Consider the following 16843-nt stretch of genomic DNA (forward strand, 5'->3'; position numbering starts at 1 on the left):
GTTTTTAAATGCCTTCAGATTTGGCATTTCTACTACTTTTTATAGCCTCATTGACAGGAAGTATTTCTTCATACTCAATGTTTTCATTTTGGAAAAGCCCAGGTTGTGGTGCTATCCCAGTTGTCATTATTTCTTGTTAATTCTTTAGAGAAGTTCTTAAGCTTTAGTAAATTCATCCAGTAGAGTATGGTTGGCAACAGAGAAATATTTGACAAAAATTCCGATATTTCAGGCAATCTCATCAAAACTGTCAGAACTGTCATTAAATCATAACTCCCTCTGGAGTGTGTCTCTATTTCTTTTAGGGCCTCTGAGATCAACCTTTCTGTTTTACTAGACTGAAACTTTTCTTTTACAGCAGACAGCTCCCGAGTGGCATATCTAGCTGCAGCGATATATTTTTCTTTCTTAATACCAGTAGTGTTAACAGCATCGGATTGAATTAAGCTTTACTAAGACTGTAGCAGTTAGGAAGGATCTACAAATACCTTTCTCCAAAGTACTACTTCCTCATAAGGGAATAATTTGAAAAATTAAAAAAAAAAAAGCCTAATGCTTAAGAACTCACACAAAGAACTTCATTGCTGTCACTGAATTAACTATCCACACTTATCACACAGATCTACGAAATAAGAAGGCATCAGTTTTTTCTCCAAACTCTTTGAAAGCATGGGTGCCTTGAATAGATGCTCCAGATTTGGACAAGCTTAAGAGAGAGATTTAAAGTCCTACAATCGGGGCTCAGATTCAAGTGACATTATGAATAGCTTAATTGTAGTTACCCTCTCTAGTCAGACTGAATTGTCATATAAAATGTTTTAAATCAAATGAAACACAGTATTTCAGTGAGAAGCGATTGTCCTTACCACTCTATCACTCTCGGTATAAGTAGTGCTGTGGATACTATATTGCAAGAAAACACTTGTTTCCCCATGATAAAACAGCCTTGGAGGGGATTACAGCAGCCAGGCTTCTGAACAGCTGATACGCAGCTAGAGATGTGTTATTTCAGGTACCTATTACAAGAATATATTGAAGAAAATGTATTGTGAGGCTGAAGCATAAGCTGATAGAGCAGAAGGAGCTGTTTCCACGGGTGTAGCAACTAGCTGAGTGGTAGTGTTGTCATCCTGTGCTGCTGTAACTACCAGAGTGCTTTGAATAGTTTTGTCCTGTTGAAGAACTTACTGTCTGTATAAATTCCATGTGAATTAAACCTATGGCCAGCTGCGATTTATGCAGACTTTTACCAGACTGTAGAAATTCCACAGCAGGGCAAACTCCACTCCAAACTCCAGTTTCCAAATGGGATATCACAGAAATAAGGATTATTTGAAAACCAAAACAGTTCTAAAATCAGTGATGACTTGAGCACAAATGATGCCGAGTTAAAGCTTTTAAAAAGGCGGTGATGTAAGTACAGCTTCTATATATGGCACACACCCAATTGCCTTAGAGCTGAAATTAGATTCTTATGCTATCACCCTCTGTTTCAGGTAACCGGCTGCCACAGTCGGTTAAGTCAGTGAAATCCCAGTAGGACCTTTCCTTCATCTCCTTTCCAGGGCAGTGTCTGATGTCTTTACAGTTTCTCACTGCCATTTGCCGAAACTAGAGAATTCTTCGTTTCTTCCTGGCAGACGTACACTAAAGTGCTTCATCTCTCCTCTGCCCATATAATTTCCATGACTGTTACAAGTGCACTGCTTAGGGTGCTAGTATAGCTTGTTAAAACAAAGCAACTGTCTCTTCCCATCACCGCTGTGTTCAGGATGCCTTGAATCTGCTGGTTTATGGCCAACATACTGCTAGCTTTCTAGTAGCGAAGAGTATTGATTTACATACCCAGTAAATATCTTATAGGTATTTTTCCTTTTTTAATCATTGTTCAATAAACACAGCTGGATGCAAATAAATTGACATCATAGTTAAGGCCTCCTAACAGCTCCACTCATGTCTCCTGGGGCCTTTCTGTAGCCTCTAGGATTTTTATAAAGATTTGTTTCCCCTAAAAATAATTACATGATAATCTAATTATTTTGTTATAATTCTTCTCATAATTAACTTTGCTATGTTTAAAACTTAAAGAAAGAAATGAGATAGAACATACCACTATATTAATCTGAGGAGCATATCTTGTATTTCTTAAAATTACTTCTGATTTTTATTTTATTTTATTTTATTAGTCTTGTTGATATGATCAGTAGACCTCTTCTCAGCCACAGCCAAATTAAAATAATATTTACTTGCTTTTTGTTGTACATCAATAAAAACATAGATGACAGATGAATAGCAAGAAGGAACAGACACGTGGGTTTATGTTATTTTAAATGTGAATGTGTTACACCTAATTTGCTAACGTGAAACAAATATTGATAGGCCTGAATTGTTTAGTGGAAAAAATACATACTGTAAATTCAGTTTCTTGTTTTAGTTTGTAGACTAGATACTTCCTTATCTATTTCCCTTATACAGAAGTTCTTGATTTCTATTTTTCTTTTTTTAATTTCATTGTCATTTCATACAGATATAGAACTGTTTGGCACTGGCAGAACTGCATGAAAATCTCTTTGGAATAGATGTAATTTAATTTCTTATTCATCAGTATTTTCTGCATAGTCTTAGAAAGCAAATTCCTCGATAACAGTTCATGAGCACTTCTGTTTGTCTTTCTACAGCTTGACACAGTTTGACGAGTGGGATGGGCCAACCAATGGGACATACATGAGTAAAGTTTCAGACAAGCAAACTCCATAAGGTATGTGAAATATTGACTAAAACACATCTGCTTTTTTTCTTAATAACATTTTGAGGATCAAAGAACATTATAAAAGTAAATGTTCTGAATATTTAGGATACTTCTACAAATAGCAGTAGAGAGATCCCACTGTACTGGTTCTCAGAATGTATGAAACTTTTTTTTTTGCATTTTGTTCTCACATATATAGAGTGTTTCAAGGAAAAGTCAGAGGGGAATATATATCTTTTTGATGCAGGACGAATATTCTTTTTCAAAGAGAACAGAACTCAGTTAATTTCAATATTGCATATTCAGTATTTCAAATCGTTTAACCATTTTATATAAACTAGAGGTTTTGGTTTTTTTCTCCTATTATTTTCATAATAGAAAATCTGTTACCTTAACTGAGGAACCCACCCAATTGTTTCAGCTAATTTCTCATGAAATTTCAATGGAAAAAACAGCACTCTGCCCCAATTCTTCAAGCTCTTCTCCAGTGTGGCTACTGCGCATAGCAGGAACAATTAAATACCTACTTGAGCTAGGGCAATACTGATCTGCAGGAGGAGGTGGAGGCAGTTACTGGTTTTACAGCAGTAGCACTAGGAAGCACCATTCTCCTTTTAGGGCCCACTATATTTGACCCAATGGCAACCTAAAATTTTTCAGAAGAGGCAGCTTGAGACTTTTCAGAAGCAGGGGTTAAATTGAATTTTGCCAGTTCAGGAGTGGGACGGGGAGAGTATAACCTCATTCATTCCCAGTGCTGTCAGCTACGAAGTTCAGTTTTATAGCAGAGGAGAGTCTGTGGAATGACACCAACCGTTCCTCTGCTACCTGGCCCAGCCTAATTGCAACGTGTGGGCGGCGAAGGCCGTCAGAGCAGGCAATGTCTACGTCCTCTACTGTCTCCTGCACCTGCCTAGCTTTTGCTCTGAGCACTGCCAGGGGACTGAAGAAAAATAAGTCTGTGTTGGTCCAGCAGTTGTCAGGGTATTTAAAATCTGGAGATACACAAAGCACAGTTTTGATAATGAAAGAAAGGCTAATTGGGGTGGAGAAGGGATGTGCAGAGGGAATAAGAAGAATCAAAAAAGGTTGATTTTCCCCACTTAAGCTATCTTCTGTAAAAGCTGGTGTGAATATTAGCTGTGGAAGAACTGAAAGTTCATTCAGGCCTAAATATAGAGCATCTGTTTGTGGATGGAGTGCCTCTCTTCTTGATTTTAATAAAAATGCATAGGATAAAATTAAGATCACAGTTGAATTGAAATAAAAACCCACTCTTTCTTTAGTATTTCAGGTTCCTCAAACCAAATCTTTTAAACAGAAAATATCTGACCAGTCTTTATGGCAGAAAAATATATTTCCAAAGGGGTTTTTTGTCACTAGTCATCAGCTATTTAAATCTGTACTTTTTGTCAAAAAAATTATTTGATAAATGCCAGCTCCATATACATAGATTCTGCCTTTGGAGATGAAAGGGACGTCTCTGTACAGACGTATCTATTCCCTCCTGAGAGTGTGCCCTATGCACTGGGCACTGGACAGCTAAGTACAGAGGTCAGTCTGTCTGGGACCCTGAGGGTGATAAAAGCGAGCCATGTCACCTCTCTGTCTCCATTTCCCTGCTAATCTGTTTTGCCTATTAAATCTCATCTGTCACCTTCATCAACTCCTTGTGCTCTAAAAATTTACTTCTCTTTACTGCTTTTTAACCATTTGTTTATCCATTTGAAGACTTTCTTATTCTATACCAGATGTTTCTTTAAGGTCTTCTGGCTAAGGACGTGTCAAATGCCTTTGAGTATATAAATATAGCCTGGATTTCTGTTGTCAGTATACCTACTGATGCCTTTAGAAAATATTTTGATAGATCATGAGGCATGACTTCCTTCACAAAATTTGTTTCTCCCTTTGCCAATAAATATATTTGTCTATAAGGCCACTCATTCTATTCTTTAAAACAGTTTCCACCAATTTGCCTGGCTTTACTCGTCCATGATTGCCCAGATCTCCTTTGGTATCAAAGCAAATTTAAGCCAGTGGTTGAAGTAGCACCATTGGTAGTTAAGTCTTGAGTTTCTTTATGCTATTGGCAGTTATCATGTTGTTCTGGTTGTTTGTTACTGCTCATTAGAAAACCCCTTTCAGCGTCTTCTGTCATTAATTCTGAGTTGAGATAGGCTCTCTCATATACCACTGTAGAGAGAGATTCCAGCATAGGAGTCTTTCCAATCTCCTCCACCAAAAACACATGCAAGAAATGCATTTATTTTTTTCTGCTATGGCTTTATCTTGTCTAAGCACTACTTTTATATCTTCATCATCTTTTGACCCTATAGATTCTCAGCAGGATTCTTTCTCCTGTGTTTTTTTATGCCTTTTTAAAGTTGTTCCTCAAACACTTTTTTTTTTGGTGTGTCATATATATTATACCTGCCAGAGTTTATGATCCTCTCTGGTTTCTTCATCTGGACATGAAACCTCTTACTCTGCTGTTTAGCAGCATCAGGTTCTTTTGGTTTCGCTTTTAAGTTTTTGGTAGGCACAATTTATTTGTGAACAATGTTGTCTTTGAATACTCTTCATACTGCCTTTAAGACTTTTACTCGTCGTTGAAAGGAAAGGAAAGGGAAAAGAAAAGAAAGAGAAAAGAAGAAAAGAAAAGAGAAAAGAAAAGAAAAAAGAAAAACCTGGTCCAGTGCAGTGCTTCCAACTAAGTCAAGAGTTGCTTCCTCCTCTCTGAGTTTCCTGACTGCTCGTGAAATAATGATTCCTGGCAATGTGTCCCAATAGGTTTACCACTCTCCACTGGATATAAATGAAGTTTCCTGTCACCATTGTTGTTGCATAGTTGATAATATAATGCTAATAGTATATTTCTCCTCTTTGCCCAGAATATCAGTTCCGTGGGATCACATCTTATTAACCTGGCTAGAGGGCTTGGCTGATTAGTTTTAAACTACTCTTTAACATATAACACTGCTTGGCACAGTTTACTCCATCTTTTATATATTCTTTGACTTTCATGTTACAGTGGCTGATTGTTGTCTTTCCACTAGGCATCCTGTATGCTTATTATGCCCATATTTGATCTTATCAGTTAAAAGTATGTAGGCAAGCTAGTCAGGTAGGCAGTGTAGTTCCCCATCGTATTGCTTAGATGGCTGCAGGAAAACATGTATAAGTTGTTTTTATTTTGTTTCTCTGTAGAATTGTTTCTTTTATGTAGAACTGTTGCTATTCTTTGCTATTTGCTATTTGATTATTTCTAGCTTCCATCCTATCCTTTATATAAATTCTTTTAACTTCCCCCAGTGAGGTTTTCTGCACCCATCAGCATTCTTCCACTTTTAAGTTTCAGCAGCTTTACACAAACCTGGCTGTGTTCCTGGGAGATGAATTACCCAATACTGTAGCCTGCAACTTGTAACTAAGGTTCATGACCCAAGAGGGTATTTACCTCTTGGGAGGAGGATTTCTCATGAACATAATTTCCAGCTTGTGTTCAGGACCCTCCTTCTACACAACGGGTGTTGCTAGCCTGTAAGTGTTCACTGCTAGGGAGGGTCTTCATTGTGTTGACATACACACAACCCCCCCTGAGGAGCTGCTGATTGCTACGTCTGTTGTGCAGTGTAGCATATTCTGAGCACCTTTGGACTTTTTAACTTCCTACCTGGATGGGCTGCCTTTCTAAATTCATCCCGTCAATGTTAGCTAATTGGCTGCCCCTTGTTTCCTTATTGTAGATCGGATTGACCATGAGAGTAAACGTTTGGTTTTTTTTTTTTTTCATTTCTAGCAGTTGTTTTGCAGGCTAAAAACATGTATCTGCTAGATTCAGTTTCCACAAAGCATTTCTGATTCTCATGGCAGAATCTGGGCTGAAGAATCCCAGGCAGACCTTTCCACAAACACTGACGTGTTTGATATATTCTTGGCATTGATAGTGTCTCTGGTAATCTGCCTTTTACCTAGAAGGGCACCTCAGCAAGTGGCTCTCCTGTGTCTACTCTTAAGTATGTTGTGGTGCTAAACAGCTTATTTCTGAAACCCTTCTGATTGCATAAGCCGTGTGATTCTGGGTATAACTACCTGATGTGAGGGAACGGTGGCTGGATGTGTTGAATAGTGGTTATTGCTTGCATTTGAGTACATTTCTATTGAGGGTCACTCTACTGGAAGCAAACTAAGCATGGAAGAGGAATTAATTCCAGAGTTCCAAAGATATTGTCCATAATAGGAGGTTCGCAGCTATCAGACAGAAAACATCAACTTTCTATATTCAGAAGAAGTTCCTTTGGTCTTGTTGAGAAATAATAAAATCCTGCAGAACACAGTTCATTAGCATATAGTTCAGTCTGGGATCACTGGTCAGGCTTGCCACTTGTGTGCCCTCTTGTTTGCCTCAGTGGATTGTAGGTCATAGAAATATGTTGGGAAACAGCTTACAGGGGCACCTATTTTAATACGCAAGCTTGAACATCTGCCTCTCTTAATCTGTCACTCTCCCATTAAAAAAAAACATTTCTGACACCCAGTCAACAAAAATATCCTGAGAACAGCCTGGTGGTTGATTCAGTAGGAGCTTGTGAGTGGAAAGAAACCAGCCTGGTTTGCACAAAATACCATTCAGTGGTAACGCCTCACTTTTGTTGGTGGCTGGAACAAGTACAAGCATGTTCCACTTTCTCATGGTTCATGCTTTAATGTGGCATTAATGAATTCTTACAAACATGGCCTCTGTATTTATACACTCTTCTTTTCCTCATTTCTACCAATCTGTCAAAGACTACATTGGGTTTTTGTGTTTGCCTTTTTTTTTTAAGCATTGAGCAGCTAGGAAACATACAGTTGTATATGCAGTTCTAAAATAATATCTGCTAGATGAATGCCTGGAAGTGATACATCTATTCGCCTCAGATGTTTCAAGTCTTAAGTTTGGTTGGATATACAAATCAGTCTGGTTTCCTTTTTCTGTCCTTTTGAATTTAACTTATTTAGTCTTTCTTTATGAGAAAAATGTCTGCTGTCACAGACGTTATAATTTATGAACTAAATTGTGAATGTAGAATTCTTGTCTTATGAGAAATAATGAAAAGTGTTGACCATTGTGTACAAAAATGGCTGCAGCGGGACCCTGTAATGTGTCCTATGAGTCTTTCTTGGGTTTTAGCTTTGCTTTTGACTGCAATAATTGCAACTGGTGTCAAAAATAGTTGCAGTTTTCAACATCGCAAAAATGGCTTTAAAATTTCAGTGGTTGGATTTCATTGTCTGTTTCCTGATAGCCACAAATCTCCAAACCTTTTAGAGTCAGATTTCAGGTACTATTTTTGCAAGCTAACAATGTTGCATATTGCAAATAGGCAGATTTTTGAGAGAATAAAAAATAATAATAAAAAATCCCCACAAAACAAAACAAAAAACCCCAAAACTTAAAATGGGTTTGTTTTCTCCCTATTTGACTTTTTGTTGTTGTTGTTGTTGTTCACAATCTTATAAGCCAACGTTCCCTATTCTGTCACAGGTTGAGCACAGCACAAACCATAACAGGGAAAAACCCTAAATTCTCAGGTCTCGAGATTTATCTAGTGACGCTTAAATACATAGATGAATTTACTGTGGCCTCAGTAGCAAGGAGTTCTCACTACAGTCAGCAGCAGCATATTGGGGAAAATTATCGTGTTGTTGCAAGAGAAGAAGAAGAACAGGTATCCTCACATGTTGCATGGGCTAAGGTAGGCTATTTCTGCCGCATGTATTGGAGTGTATCAGAGAGCTACTCAAGGCAAAATGAACCCTCTCCTACTGAAACTCTTTAGTTACACTGGACAGCTCAGCATGTGTAAATTAGCTGGGATTGCAATTTAAAGGATGTTGCTGAGATGAATGCTGCCTAAAATGTATTAGAAAGCTTGAACCGAGCCTTCTGTCCTTTCACAATGAAATATTTGTAATCCACCTGTTTAATGAGAACAACTCCTTCAAAATAAAAGTCAAATGCAGCAATATGAGTAAATCCAGCAAACAGCTTAAAAAAATAAAGTCCAAATAGATGAGTAGATGGGCAGCGTTCATGCTTTATTTACTTTAATAGATTTGCGAAGCTAAGTCCTGTGCAGATGTTTGAAAATTTATGGAGTTCATTTCTAGAACAAACCACTTGGATGATAGACACGGCTATGATTTCTATTGTGTCTGTGCCAGGAAAGCCTTTGTTTTTCTACTGCAAACATGCTTTAATAACAGCTCTTGTGTGTTTAGCCTTTTGGCTTCTGAAAACAAATTACTCCCTTTTTGATATCCAGCTAATTGTGACGCAACCTCATGATTTAGCTCTAAGTTCATATTTGTTACTTGATATCCATTCCTTTCATAACTGTATGGCTAGGACTGGCAATGGTATTGTACAGCTGAACCTTATATTGTTTATGCAACATAATGCTCACCAACTGCACCTCTGCTGTGTTATCCAATGCACCTTTATGATAATACTGTTGATTTCAATTGCTTCTTGTACACAGATGTCCTTTTAAAATGTGCTTGAACTCCTGATAGATTTCCAAGTGTTTCCCATTGACAGCCTCCTTACAAATACCCATTTCAGGGAATGTGAGCCAACATTTCCATAATCATGTTTGGTCATTCACATAGCCATCACATTTGAATATAATAAGGAAAACTGATCGTGCTAAAGCACAAGCATTAATTGGAAGCAAATGCCAAGAAGATGTTTTCCTAATGAATGCATTGATATTTAAGTAGTTTCCCAGCATTTTAATATCAAAAATATGTTGGGATCTGCCAACTCACTTGGTAATCTTTGATAATACCAGGGAAGCTGCACATATTACATGGTTTTAAGTAGCACTGTTACTCAGCACACTTCTTGGGATTCTGTGCATTTTAGAAGCAATTACTTGCTGCCTTTCACAACCTTGGCAACAACGGTCAGAGCAACTGCAATTTTTGTCAAGAGAAAGGGCTGTCCTGTAATTCCAAGGAACACCTGAGGACACCGCTCATGATAAGAGAATAAGGACCTGCAACATTTTACTGGGCCCTGACTAGGATTCTTGTATAGAGTAGGATGCGTATTCAGAGTGTTTTCAACATTTACACAATTAAAAGCCAAATGTGGACTTTATTGCATGGGGCTTTCACCGGTTTGTTTGCAATCCCCTAGATACATATTGTGCCATGGCACAGCAGTGTCTGAAACAAAATAAAGCAAAGCAGGGCTGTAAAATCTACTTCCATCTGCACATTACAGTTCTAAAGTGGTTAAAAATAAAACACTAGCTAGTTACAAAGCAGAGCTACTGAGAATCCATTCAAGATTCTGTAAGTAATACAGTTCATATCTCATGGCAAGTCATGTGCAGTTCAATCAATCAGTGTTTCATTTTCCATTACACTGTTGGCATGACAAAGCAGGGAAGTGTTGCCAGGGCTAATACTCCAACTCTCTTATCTGTGTCTAGAAACAGGTTCATATTGGCCATGGGAGTGTTTTAGATAGTATTTCCACCTTGCGTTATTGTCCATTCCTGATTCCTTGGCAGACTGCCATATCTTGTATATTTTGCTCCTGCAGGTTTTTTGCTTTCTCCCAAGGCTGTGCACAGTTTGTCTTCCTTGCTTTTTAAGTGGAAAATACTTTGTTTTTCCAGAGAGCTTGAGGATATTTCTTTCTCACATTTTTCTGTATTATTGTGTAATTTTCCTTCCCTGTGAAAGGAGGTATTACTTGGAGAGTTCCCAGAAGCTATGGCTACCATTTAAATTACATATTGTTGTCATTCCTGTTATGGGAGGTTTTAAAGGGTATTTGCTGGGAGGGAGGGAAAAGAATGAAGGAAAACTGACCTTATTTGGGGGAGGGTTTCTCCGTGAGCATTCAAGGAAATGCTCTGTTCAAGCACCCCACCAGGTCTTAATTGACACTATAAGTAAATATGTGTCATGCTAAGGAAGCTTAATCATGCTTCTCTTTGAAAAAAAGTTTGTAACCCCCTAACATTATTAGGGTGCACTACAGATTATTTTTCAGTAAAAATAGCTGTATTTTCTCTAAGGTGACCAAATAAGTAGCTTTTTTCTATTTCTGTCTTGTGTAGATGTATCATGATACTATAGTGTTGTACTTGATGATAATTAGGTATAGTACCTCTTCCTTCCTTAAAATGTGTCTGCAGTCAGTGTTTTTAACCTTTAGCTTATACATAAGTTTCATGTGCGATTATCTAAGAGAAAATCTGGTGACTAAATGCGCAAATAGTTAGAAAATGCCTTAAGGTATAGAATTGTATTTGGATTTCCAAAAAGTTCAAATGAGGTCTCTCATTGAAAGCTTTTAGAAGAACTAAAAAGTCAAAGGATAAAAAGAAAACATGACTTGTAGATTAATAAAAGACATAAAACCAAAAAAAGGAATAAATAGTTAATTTTCACTGAGGAGGGACACTACTAGCGTGTCCCAGAGAAATCTCATCATCTATTCATAAATAGTCTTAGGAAAGGGTAACAGTAGAGAGGAAGCATTTGCTGAATATGACATTATTTGCGGTAGTAAAAATTAAAGTGGCTGTGAAGAGGTGTACTGGGATCTCAAAATAACAAGTGATTAAGGGATCAAATGGTGAATGAAGCCCAGTGTTGATAAATGCAAAGCACTGTACATTGGAGAAACCAGTCCTAATCTGTACATGTAGCATGAAGGGTGCTGAACTAGTGGCTACTACTTCTGAGCTATTTTGGATAATTCTGCAACCGTAGCAGTTTGGTGCTCAGTGTCTACATCTTGACTGTTAGATACAGTTCTGCCACCTCTCCCCTCTCAGAAAGGGAGATGAGGAGCCCAACAAGCCTTATTGCATATTTGAAGCTGTTCCATACAAGGAACGACAAAGTAGACAAGAAGTCTTCATCTTGGAGGAGAGATAACTGAAGTGGTATGAAATAGGGAGTCTGTAAAATAATAAGTAGGAAACAGACAGTGAGTAGGGAAGGATTAGTAAATGTTTCTCCCAGTGGGGAGAATATTTGGAAGTGGATTTAAAACCAAAAAGAAATAGTCTTTTTTCCCCCGTCCCATAATTAAACTGTGTGACTCACTGCTCAAAAATGTTGTGGATACCAAAAATTTAGCTGGATTAAATACAGTATTATAAAGTCAGGTTCATGAAAGAAAATCCTGGAAGAGGCTGTAAAATATGAAGATATAACATCTGGCTGAGGTAGTTTGAAGGGTTTGCTAGAGGAAAGATGAAATAGGCTTGCTGTCGTTTTATATTCTTCCCCTAAACCGTCATTGTCAGAGATAACGTGCTGTGCTGCATGGACCTTTGGTCTGACCAAGGACAGCAGAGTCATGTCATCAGTAAAACATCAATACATTACAGCAGTGGCTGAAAAAACCCAAACTCTACTATTGTATACAGATTAAAATAGGAATTGTATGTGTGCTTTAGCCATTCACATAACTGGAGTATTTGGCTGAATAGCTGACAAGAGAAGCAGTGCTGTTCTGAATTGCCCTGACTCTTTTATGGCCATATTTCTTTTTTAAGTTTAAGGTGTAAGATTATTGCATTCCCTTTCTCTGAAGACCAGTGGCCTGTGAACCTGGTTACAGTTCAGGTTCCCCTGGAGACCTGGATTTTGAAGGCCTTCTGTATAGAATAACTACACTCCTTTCTGTCTTGCATCCAGTGAGTATTCTAACTGTGGAAAGCTGGATGACCTGTACTTGGCAGTCTGCATGACATGGCTAAACAGCTAATGGCCTCGCTCAAGCTCCTCCACCTCTGTTTGGAACTGTGCTGCTCTAGCAGAGATATTTCTGTCTGTAATGGAAATGGAAAGATTGTCCTTCTTCATAGAGCACATTTTAGTTTTGTTGAAATACTTCAATGAGCTTCCTGCCATTGCTTACACTCTTTTCTTTCACAAACACTCTAGCAGATTGCAATGCTCTGACTATTAGGACAGAGATACTGATTTCACTGGAAGGCAGTGAGGTACGCAAAAGTGACGAGTTTCCATAGACCCTTTTAGTGAGCAGATGGGCTGCTGCTTCTCATACTAACTGGACTACTTCAGTCAACTGTGGCTTCGTTCCTAAGTATTAATCCATCGACTTTGAAGCTGGAACTCACAAAGAGGTGGCTTACCATGACCAGGTGGTCTAGGCAAGTGCAGCTATTGAGGTGTTGAGTGGATTTTTTGTTTGTACATATCTTCCTGTTTGGACATCCAGTAGCCTCAAAGACTCCAGCTGGAGTCTAAGACTCCAACTCACCCTAATCATCTTGCAGGTGTCCTAGACAGATGGAGATGTCACGGAAGTGCTTTTGAAGCACTCCTCCCTATCTACCTATCATCATTTCTACCTTCTCAACTTTCTGCTACAGTGGCTGGGCTCCTGCCATGCAGTCAGCCAGAGAAGCCTTGGGAAAGCCAGGAGAGAGCCTAGTCTGTAACAAAGAGGGAACAAACACCTAAGTTTTGAGCAAATGTTTTCTATTTACCTGGAAGTCTGCTATCATGCCCCTACTACCCAATAAGGAAATAAATATTCCAATTTTGTAGAAAAATTTCTAAAAGACAAACGATTAGGCTATTGGCCAGGTATTGCTGCATATCAAACCATCACTATTAAACACTGATATATCTTGGAAGGACTATGAGGAATTCTGTTACACTATATAAAAAAATTCTTAAAAGAAGAGATTAGCTGATAGGCAAGGGGGTGCCCTTCTACCTCTGCTTTAAAACACATCATCTGTAATGCCTTCTGTATGTAAAGTGGAGCCATTTTTTTTTCTATGCCATCAGTCTATTAAACTTCAGAAATAATCTGAAGTAGTTTGAGAATCTATTGTTAGCACAAAAAATATCATCAAACCTGTCAAAACTATTTTTTTCAGGATCAAGTATTTCTTCTTCAAGAGTTTGCAGGAGGATCTGATTTTTCTGTGCTTCCAACACTCCAAATATGTTTAGGAAGCTTTTTACTTTTTTTTTCCCCAGACTCAAGGAAAAGTAAATATGCTACCTCTCTTTGCATTTTTCCTTTTTCCCTCTTTCTGTTTTGTAATCTTCACTGCTGTTTGAATTGTTTTTCTGCCCAGATGGAAAAATTAGGGTTTTCATCTAGACAGGAGATCTTTACTCTTTCTGAAGACAGTTATTTAAAGCAGAGTGTTAGAACAACATTTATCAATGTTATTTACACTACACACCCAGTCTAGGCACAATCAAAACTCTGTTGTTTCTCACCCTTCACTTAGGACCAGAGTAAAATATGGTCCCTATCCATGAGTGCTTACAGTCTGATTTAAAATGTTGTTCACAGTAATGTAAAATGCATCTTTCTCTATGCAGCCTTAGGCTGCTGCCACCGTGCATAGACATGTCTTCAAATGCTCCTGATTTAAATTCTCCCCAGTGTATGTGAGCTGAGAACTGCTGCCTGGATGCATGGAAAACCTCACTAATACTGTGAATGCCATTCTGATTCTGAGCACTCTGTCATGGTTAACTCATGCCAATACTTAAAACACAACCATTGCAAGATTATATTTTAGAACTGGTTTATAAAATAGGCCTATCTTTTTGGAACATCTGCTGTATATGGATGATTTTGTGTGAAGGAAGCTAAGTGAGATGGATGGATATAGCCCCATGACACTCAGTTGAATTTTATAGTGTTGAATTTTTCTGTTTACTTGAAAACAAACAAACTGCTCTTAATTATTGTTTTCTTAATGAGGGTAATGCAAGCAAAGTGGTTTAGATGTACAGTGTACCAAAGCAGCTGTTGAGAAAGCTCTGATGTGTAATAGCATGAGAAGGCCGGATGGCAAACAAAGCTGTTAGTCTTTCAATAGCATGAAAACTATTGTAGGGATAAGAGGAAAGAAGTTGAGAAGGGTGTTGGGAAACAGTGAATTGCAATATCATTGTAAAGAATAGAAAGGTGTATTTTCAGAGGAAAAAATGCTAAGGAGCTAGGAGAACTGAACATCTGAGGAATATTCTTCAAGAAAAGACAGATACTATCAGAGGGAAAGAGTTGCAGAGTTTAGTTAATGGGGAAAAGCCAGCTCTATTGGCATGTAATGAGAAACTTGCTTGTGAGCTACATTGTGGGTTGATTTACATCCTGTGCAACTTACTGAAGTCACTAGGATTTCATGGGATGTAAATTAGACCAAATGCTATCTCCTGATGTTACTGAGACAAATTAGTTGAGTTAGAAATTTGAAGGCTTTTATTGTACTTGATGAGAACAGCAATAGGAAAAAGGGGGCTGATAGCCTCAAGTGGGGATAGAGATGATTTGAAGGTGCAAAGGGACGTTGAGTCAGTAGGACAAAAATACTACAGTACAAAAAGCTCAGTGTTGAGAGCCTTTTCCAGTGACCAGATGAAGGCAAATGAGGCATTCCTGAAGTCAAGAGTCAGAAACAGCAACCAGAAACATAAGAGGAGGTTGCAATTTGCTTATGGTTATTTGGAGTAATAAAGTGTCTATTGCTAAACTAGAAAAGACTTTAGCTTTTTTTTTAATAGATGTGTGCTGAAGGCAAGTATAGAAGGGTTAACATGTTTAGGCCAAATCATCACCTGCTGTAGATTTAATTGAGATCAGCAGAAGGTCACTGCTTCCAAGTAAGTTGTGCAGATTTACGCCAGCGCAGGTTTGGGACTCAGCCTTTTCTCTATATATTTTTCTCAAATAAATAGTATGCAGTTAGACAACGGACTTGAAAGGGTAGTCAGGAAAACACACCAGAATACTAATGCCCTTGTAAGGATGATTTGTATTTTGTCTCTCAGAGAAATTTTGGAGGAAATTGCAGCAGATTAAAAAAGTAAAATAATGACTATATTATTAAAAAAACAACCACCACCTCAAAACCTGGAGCTGGATATGTACTAAAGATCAAAGGGGTTGTGGAGCTGGATCTGAAGCGCTGAAAACTATTATGTAAACATAAGTGTAAATCTTAAGGCCAGTATAGGATGACAGTTTAGTCAATAGCAGGTGAAAAATCAAGATGAAAGTGCTGTGAACATCACAGTGAGGCAAAATAATAATATACATTTATCTAGCACTTAACATTTCCAAATTGTATGACCATTAAATAATGCAGAAAGTTGCATTGATCTTGGACGCATGGAAAGAAATAAAGGACATGCCATAATTCTAGAGACTATAGCTATGAGCAAGCTGTTATTAGACTGGAAGGCTACATTAGAGAAACACTGTGACTAAGGAATTATGGGTAATTTAAAATAAGTAAGAGGGAATAAGTGCTTTCTATCTGGATTTAATAAAAAATAACATATATGTAGAGGTTAGACTGAGCAACCCTTGGAAAACAAAGTAATTGGTATTTGATACTGAAATTGAGTTAACTGAAGTGTTTAAGAGAATAAATTGGCACACAATAGATTATGTCTTTCTGAAGGAAAAATTAACCGTGCTATTAAAAATTGTTTTAAAGACATTTAAGGAAATACACTGGTAAAGAGCAACCACCATTCTAAGATACCCAGTGTGTGTTTGAATACCAGACCCTTCCCACCAGCGCCCCCTGTGACAGCCCCAGCACCCTCCTGCTCCCTGGGAGGGCGGGAGAGTTGTGCACCCCGAGGCAGGCCTGCCAGCAGGCACAGAGCAGGCAGGGATGGGTCGAAACTTATCCTCAGCATTTATGGAAAAGCAGCTGAAAGCCATGGGTCAAAAAGGCCACCTTCTGCAGGCCATATTATGCCTCAGGTACTCACATACTGACTTGATTGTGGGGGAAAAAAAAGAAAAATCTGAACAAAATGGTGATGATCTGTCCAAGTAATTAGAGATGTGACTGATCTCCCTGGGGCTAATTCTTTATATAAAGTTAAATGCATGCCTAGAGGGTTTCCTGGATACAGTCAGGAAGTTCATTCACTCTCAAACTGGAGAAATAAATCAGGATAAGATCATAGTAATTGACAGCTCTTAGGTCTGACTTAATTTTCGACATTGCCAGTTGACTTCATTACAGGAGCAGGGACTAAGGCACGACCCAAGTTCTCAGA

The sequence above is a fragment of the Aptenodytes patagonicus genome, chromosome 5, assembly GCF_965638725.1.
Source record: "Aptenodytes patagonicus chromosome 5, bAptPat1.pri.cur, whole genome shotgun sequence".
In the NCBI taxonomy this organism is placed as follows: Eukaryota; Metazoa; Chordata; class Aves; order Sphenisciformes; family Spheniscidae; genus Aptenodytes; species Aptenodytes patagonicus.